This window comes from Sebastes umbrosus, chromosome 3 (genome assembly GCF_015220745.1).
Source record: "Sebastes umbrosus isolate fSebUmb1 chromosome 3, fSebUmb1.pri, whole genome shotgun sequence".
Taxonomy (NCBI): Eukaryota; Metazoa; Chordata; class Actinopteri; order Perciformes; family Sebastidae; genus Sebastes; species Sebastes umbrosus.
Window position 1 is genome coordinate 15337684 of NC_051271.1, and position 8585 is coordinate 15346268.

General features: G+C 40.0%; 1 long non-coding RNA gene across 1 annotated transcript; it reads left to right on the forward strand.

The window, feature by feature from the left end:
- The first annotated feature begins 747 nt into the window (after positions 1–747).
- Positions 748–3647, forward strand: LOC119485227. The gene is made up of 2 exons (XR_005206228.1): positions 748–822; positions 3173–3647. It is a non-coding gene; the product is annotated as an uncharacterized LOC119485227 (long non-coding RNA).
- The last annotated feature ends 4938 nt before the right edge of the window (positions 3648–8585 follow it).

An 8585-nucleotide genomic window follows, 5' to 3' on the forward strand; every position in this document is an offset into this window, starting at 1 on the left:
AGAGAAATGGTTTAACATTTCAAGGAAAAGAGGAGGAAAAGTTCTGGTAAGATTGTTTCATTGGCTACACAATCACATGTTTTAAGGGGAAATATGCAGATGGGAACATGTGTAATATATAAAAATGACAACTTCATAAATAGATTTGCAGGCAACACTTAATTAGTAAACATTATTAATTATCATTTTGTTGTTTGTTAACAGTAAAATAACTATTAACTGAAGTTTAATTTATTAATGATGGTTATTATAATTAGTAATGTTTTAAGTTATTGCAACGATGTGATTGGCTCATGGAGAGCGTGGTAGAGTCTGTTTGGTTATCTAAGAGTGAAACACCCACAGTCAGCTGATAGAGTAGGAGCCATTAGAGAGAGAGACAGAAAGGGTGTGAATGAGAGAGAGTAGGTGTAGCGGAGTTAATGATTACACTTGCCATTACTAACTCTGTCTTAATATGTTTAAATGTATGTACTCTGAATTTAATGTATTATTTGTCATCTGTTTCAATATCATGTTATTTACTTTATTATTTACTTTATTATTTAATTATTATTATTCATTTTATATATTATCTACTTTATTATTTAATTATTATTATTCATTTTATATATTATTTACTTTATTATTTAATTATTATTATTCATTTTATATATTATTTACTCTGATATCTGATTATAATGGAGGTTGCCATGGAGACTGTTGTGTGTACGTAGCATGAGCGCCCTCTACTGCGCCCCTGCAGACTTGACAGGTGCGCCCCTGCAGACTTAACAGGTGCACCCCGCATCTCGTCAACAGTCTGCATGTGCCATCTCTGTGGTAGGTTGACTTTCAATTAGCTCTGTAAATATAGAGATCATAAGCCTTGTTTTCATGGGTAAAAGTGTGTTTTCTGTAAATTGTATGTCGAGCTAAGCTTCCAAGTACTAGAGAAAATGCTGAATGTTGATATTAGTTGCCTCTTTGATTGTGTGGAGCACTTTGTTGAACACGCCACGTTGTTGGTGACTTTGCTGGCTTAGTTAAACCTAGCTGGCTAATCAACAGCAATTTCAACTGATTTCATTTTGTTTTAGCATCTTTGAGAAGCTCTGTCGCTGTGAGACTGACTGTGGGAGATCTAACATCATCTCTGTATTACCAGAATAAATGGCGAGTTGGAGCCAAAAGTGACGGTGTGTGAACATCATTAATAACACAACGCAAGAGAGAGTACACAACTGCTACATAGGCTCTTTGGAGATGAACTGCTCCTCGCCTGGAAAGTAGACGAGATCAGGCGGCAGCAGCAGCAGGGGCTGGTGCAGGCGGCAGCAGCAGGGGGTGGTGACTAAAAACTGCTGCAGAACCAGGTGGTGGTGACTAAAAACTGCTGCGGCAGCGGGGTGGTGACTAAAAGCTGCAGTCAAGTCAGACAGTTTCCAGACGTTTCCAGCAGCCTTCCTGTTAGATCCGATCTGTAGGCCACTTGTAGTTTTCAGACCACGTTGGGATTCATTTATATTTGTTTGTAAATCTATGTGTAAATGTGCGTGTTTCTGGCATTGGATTCTATCCTTTATTATTTTTATGTCCACCTTGTAAAGCACTTTTTGTAATGAGCACTCGATTTGATAAGTGTTATATATAGATAACCTTCATTATTATAACAATTATTATCATCAACCACACAAGATGTGTTTGTTAACAGATGAAACCTTCATTGCACACAACATGAGACTAATACAATCTAGCGTTAAAGGGACTGTTTGCAAGAATCAGAAATTGGTTGTAACAGCGACACCTGTGGTCGTTAAGTCAACAAGAGTCAGTGTCCTGTTGCTCGCGCTCGCCCGTGTGCACGCGCTACCTGAATGTGAGCGAGCATCCGTCAAAACAGTGAGGCGACACACGTCAGCTAAAACCACAATATCACTCTATATTTCACTTGCTTGGCAGTAATGTTAGCTGACCAGACGAAGGTCTCTCCATGAATCAATGCTGATCCTAGTGTTGGCTTTTCCTGTATCAGCGACCCGACCGCGGCCGGAGGGAAGAGGGGATCTCCGAGTTTTGGTTGGAGACGATAACGTCACTCGCTGCGGAGCCCTGTCACTTCACAAGTTTTAAATGTCTTGGTTGTGATTTTCAGCTGACAACAATAACCAGACTAAGTAATTCTCTCATGAAAAACAAAACAAATATACCATGTAAAAGAGGAAACTTTTACATGTCTCTCAGACTGCAGGATGTGTTGGGGAAGCCTGGGTGGATATGATGAGCCTAACTGAATGTTGCACAATCTGGCAGCACATACGTGAAGTAGATCATCCACCCTGAATGTGGTCAATGTAATTTACTTGTCTGTAACTGGTGTAAATGACTCCTAAATGTGCATTAAGGTCTGTTTATAAGGTAATTACTTTCTGCAAGCTTTTATTTTGAAAGTCGCCTTTTTATATTACGTGACTTTTATTTTGACGCCACCTCCTGAAAAAGGAGGTTTTTCCTAGAGAGAGACAGAAGTAATTTGCGAACGCGGTAGGATGGAAAGATTTGCTGGCGGATTAGCATAAACTGTACTTTGACTGTAACATCATGTCACATAGTTCTGATGGAAATAATGGAAGTGAAATGGAATGGATGTTACCTAAATCTGTGATCATTTGCTGGAGTACATAGTGGGGAGCACCTTGATAATATACACAGGCAGCAAAAAGAGCGTGTGCTCAGTGAGAATGAAAACGTGAGAGAGAAGAGAGAGGATGATATGTCAACACTGGATGTGGAATTTACAATGGCAGAGCTCAAAATAGCCTTGACAAATACTGGATATACAGCACCAGGACAAGACCAGTTATGTTATGCCATGTTTAGACAACTACCAGTGGAATCATTTAAGTTAGTGTTGAGACTATTTAATAAAATCTGGACGGAGGGAGTCATACCAAGTTGTTGGAAAATGGCAGTAATATTACCATTCAACAAGCCAGGGAAAGATCCTGCTAATCCTGGTAGTTATAGGCCCATAGCGTTGACATCTCACTTATGCAAATGGATGGAGAAGATAATAGTACGTAGATTAATGTATGTATTGGAACAGAGAGGGTTAGTGAGTAATGTTCAGTGTGGTTTGTAATGTTTACATTTTTAGTAAGAGCTCATTTTATTTTATTTGTCTGTCCTTTAGCTCTTACGGTGTTTAAAGAAGAAAGGTGTTTAAGGAAGAAAGGTGTTTTCTGAAGGAAGGATATTACAGAAAGCAAAGTGAATTTGTGTTCAAAATATGGCTGACGGCTGAACATAAATAAAAGGCTTCTGAACGCTTCACCATTGTCTGGGTGGGGTTCGCTACAACTGGCGATACTCCATATCTCAGTTATGTGAACAGAATGTGTGTTGTTTTCCCACTGTTCTTCAAACAAGTTCCTGAGTCAAGTCAAGTCAATTTTATTTGTATAGCCCAAAATCACAAATCACAAATTTGCCTCGGGGGGCTTCACAATCTGTACAGGATACGTCATCCTCTGTCCTTGACATTGCAACCCTCACATTGGATAGGGAAAAACTTAACCAAAAAAAAAAAAAACCTCTGAAATGGAATGATTAGTGAAATATGTCAGACATTAATTATGATTATGCTTTTATAAATGGAAATAAAACATGGCGGACACAGTAACATGTAATGCAAGCCAGAACTTTACAACACTCTACGACATATTTCAGTAATAAATCTTCCACGAATGGTTGGTGGCATTGATCCATGGCCACATCTATCTGCACCCCACCTCTTCATGAGAAAACTTTCAGACAGGAGTGCACTTTGTTGAAATGTCACTCTCATCACAGGCCACAGACACACACATACAACAACACACAACACTAATTGTATGACTGGAGAGAAGAAATCCAGAAAATATGAAGTTTAATTTGGATCTAGTTTGCTTTGCCCATTACTCATTATTAGGACTGTGGATTATGTCCTCCATCCCTTTACATTGGAATATCTCTCCCACTCGCTGAGGGCGCCGGCGCTCTCGGCCGACTTTCTGTCTTTCAGAGGCCTTAGCAGGCTTAGTAAGGGAGCTAGAGTATATGGAGTGACTCTTGTTTCTTTACTATGCAACCAATCAGAATAGGTTTGAGAGCAAAACTTTCCACACTGCAATCAAAAGATGTTTTATAGACAGTAAAATAAATGTGTGTTTAATAATGTATTAATGTGAATCAAACACTTTTGTTTGCAAATCCAAAAGCTGAATCTCGTGGACGGGACCTACACCGAAAGATGTAAGACACGTCCCTATTGGCCAGTCTCGATCGGAGGATGTGAAGCAAATTTCCGTAGTGGCCAAACGGCGGTACTACAACTTCTGTGTCCGTCACTTGAGGCCATTGGGCCCAAAAAGACTTTTTCCCATAGACTTACATGGGGAAAGAGACGTCTGTAACTCGGCGGATATTTTTTTTTTAGGTAAATCAACATCCCAGTACGAACACTCTAATAGCCCTTATTTAAATCAGTAGGTCCTAAAAGTTGTAAAATGCACTAATAGCTGAATCCAGAATCTGGGAGGCGGGGTTAAAGGAAACGCTACTGCGCCTGCTCTATGGACCCAATGGATGCGGAAGATCACCGGATGATCCGGGTACTTTATCACTTGGCAATTGAGCCATTTTGGCTTCATGCGCCACTGAGCAACTCTCAGGAATGAACGGGAGCCCGCCTCCAACGCTGTATCCAGTTCTCTTTATACATCCATGACCAATATGCAGGTACACACAACTTCCCTCTTAATAGCATGAACGTTATGTTTGAGCTGGTGCATGTAGATTGTATTTGTTTAACGATCTGTGATGTTGTAATGGGTTAAAAATACAGTGTGTAGGATTAAGTGGCATCCAGAAGTGTGGTTGCAGATTGCAACCAACTGAATACCCCTCTGCTCACCCTTCCCTTTTCCAAGTGTGCCGGAGAACTACGGTGGCTTTCAGGTAACATAAAAATGTGAAAGGCTCTCTCTGGAGCCAGTGTTTGGTTTGTCCGTTCTGGGCTACTGTAGAAACATGGCGGAGTAACATGGTAGACTCCATGAAGAGGACCCCCTCCCTATGTAGATATGAAGGACTCACTCTAAGCTAACGAAAACACAACGATTTTTAGTTTCAGGTGATTATACACTAAAGAAAACATAGTTATGAATGTTCTGCTAATAGATCCCCCTAAATCCTAAACACTGGACCCTTAATGAACCCATTTGGCAGCGCACATGGAAACTGGAAAAGGACCCAGTTCTGTCACTGCTGCTGGTCGTCTGTGGCTCAACCTCTGAGTTGTCGGTGATCCGGCCCACCAAAAGGACCAAAGCTGGCAAGCCCAAAACTGTTGCTGTTGACATTTGCAGCGTAGTGGATTATCCTTACCATTTCTGTGCCAAGAAGTCAACAATTATCCAAATTATTATTAAATGTTTCTCAGGAACTTGTTTGTACAACCGTGGGAAAACAACAAACGTTCTGTTCACATAACTGAGATATGCAGTAGCTGCCCCACCACATCCTGCAGTCTGAGAGACATGTAAAAGTTTCCTCTTTCACATGGTATATTTGTTTCGTTTTTCATGAGAGAATTCCTTAGTCTGGTTATTGTTGTCAGCTGAAAATCACAACCAACACATTTAAAAAAAAAAAAAAAATGTTTATTAGCTTTGCATGAACATACAATTGTGTCAGAGCATTTATAAAGTGAAAAGGCATATATTCCCTTTATACAAGGACATATATATATATATAAGAGTGGCAATTGACATATTGCTAAACACCAAAACAACTTACACAACTAAGAAAACTAAATTAAGGCAACCACTACCCACGCCACAGCAAACACAATATTGATTGAATATTGCGTTGACTGCCTCATGTTTATATTAGACCTGTCCAGGGTGTACCCTGCCTTCGCCCAATGTCAGCTGGGAGCTGTCGGTGACCCGGCCCACCAAAAGGACCAAAGCCGGCAAGCCCAAAACTGTTGCTGTTGACATCTGCAGCGTAGTGGATTATCCTTACCATTTCTGTGCCAAGTATCCCTATTATTGTTCAATATTTCTCAGGAACTTGTTTGATCAACCGTTGGAAAACAACAAACGTTCTGTTCACATAACTGAGATATGGAGTATCGTCAGTCACAGGTAATTAAATAACATTGAGCAGATTCAGGGTGGATGATCACTTATGTGCTGCCAGATTGTGCAACATTCAGTTAGGCTCATCATATCCACCCAGGCTGCCCCACCACATCCTGCAGTCTGAGAGACATGTAAAAGTTTCCTCTTTTACATGGTACATTTGTTTTGTTTTTCATGAGAGAATTCCTTAGTCTGGTTATTAGGCTAGTGGGAAGACACCCAAAATTTTGAGATACCCCTACCGGAGGTAGAACAAAGCACAACAATGTATTTTATATTCTCTTAGGTCTCCCATATATGAAATGGATTCTTGTATAAAAATATTTTACTGCAAAAGTGGTTAAATTGACAGATATTGTGACATAACCCAAAAATAAAAGAAACACAAAATAAAGCCAGGCCGAATGGGAGATGGTAAACCAAAGCTCATGTAATTTCATAATGCTAGCTCTGATTGATCCCAAATTTGATGTGATAGTGGACAGGGGGTTCCTCTACGCGTGTTAAGAAACAGAATGTGACTATATTGATGCGTAGATGAAATACAGTACTACAAACACATAAGTACAATAAGCGGAAGTATCAAATTTGAAGGTCTATGATGAATGTATTCATTTACTTTTAGTTAGCTTTGGCTGGAATTGTCCTAGAAACACCAATCAGGATTTTCTGGAATGGTATGACTGTGCTGAATCCAGCAATATATGATATGTAACTGTAGCAGGTTTGGTCAATGGTCTACATTAAGAAATGTATCACATGTTCCAAGCATGAAATGGGGTAAATGGCATATCTGCAGTCAATAGATACTTATTAATACACTTCAATCAGGTAGACACACCAGTTATTAAAAGTTTTGTATCAACTTAAATTTAAGGAGTAAATAAATGTTCTTGATGCAACTGCAAGTAATAATTTGCACTTAAACCTTTAAGTAAGGGATAATGTACAGCGAGCCGGTCATTGTTGTGGAATAAACCCTGACAGGGTGATGCGGCACCCCGATGCAAAGCATCGCCCTGAAGGGGTTTATTTCAGAACAATGACCCACTAGCTGTACATTATCCCGCTTATTACATGGCTAATTACTTCAGAAATCAATAATTTGACACAAAAACAATCCTCCAGAGTCCGAGATCAGAACTGCGCGCATAGCAACGGTCTGTTATACATAGCAACGGTCTGTTATACATAGCAACTGTCTGTTATACATATCAATGGTCTGTTATAAAGAAATAACAAAGAGTAGAACGCCATGATTGACCGATCAGAATCGAGTATTCAACAAAGTCATGTAATAAGTAAGGAATGTATAACACCCATATGAACATAAAACGTTCCCTGGTCTATTTGTTTCTTGCTTTTTCCATCTTTTGAATGCAGCATGTCCATCCACATTATCTTCGGTCACAAAATGTGTCATGTTTGGACCGTCAGGAAAGGTGCACAAGCAAAACTCAGTTCACACTGAGAAATACATTTGAATTTCATCACTGCAGTATGGGTGTGGGATGTTTCTGAGCTTTTGTGGAGCCGCTGGTCTCTGGAAGAACGTGGCCTCATGGATCTGTCTTCTGACTGTCTATTCTTTTCCAATGGGATTCCAGAGAAGTGCCTTTGGAAGATGGCTATGACACCACATTGCTGGCTGATAGAGTATGGTCTAGACCTGCTCTATATGAAGTGTCTTTAGATAACTTCTGTTATGATTTGATGCTATATAAATACCTTGAATTGAACACATTGCTCTCAGAACATGTTGGTTGAAAGCATCTTCAGTCAGGGGATGTTGTGCCGCTTATTCATTGATTGTGGATGCCAAACTGCATCTCAGCTCATCAATGCTAGTGCATGGACTCCTGTTCTCTTTTGTCCTCACAGATGGAGTAGGGCTGCACGATTATCAAAATTGCATCGATATGGCCTACTGCAATTTTCAAATCGCAGTATTTGTTAAAATCGCAATATTTGTTTGAGGAAACTACTTGTTAAAGGTAACTACACCAGTGAGGTTGCGTACCACTGGTGGTACGCAACCTCGCCTAGTGTGAGAGGCTGCCCCTTGCGTAGTATGAGAGTTGTGTGGAAGAGTTTAAGTACCAGTTCTAGTGCTACCCCTTTGACAAAAGTCAGCAATAAGTAATATTCTTATTAGGAATAAATTTGCCTCCTGCGTGAACTGTGCATTGCTAAATAGGGTAGGCCTACGCTACTGTATTTTAACATCGGTCATAATGGTGGTACTTGGAGAGCCAAATATTTTCTGAGGTGGTACTTGGTGAAAAACGTTTGAGAACCACTGTTCTAGGTCATTGAATGTCTGAAAGTCTGAGTTGTGGAGACCCTGCAGAAGAACCATGCCATCACTGATGTACGCAGATTCATGTAGTTCCTCTGAATTCAGTAGTTGCTGTATTT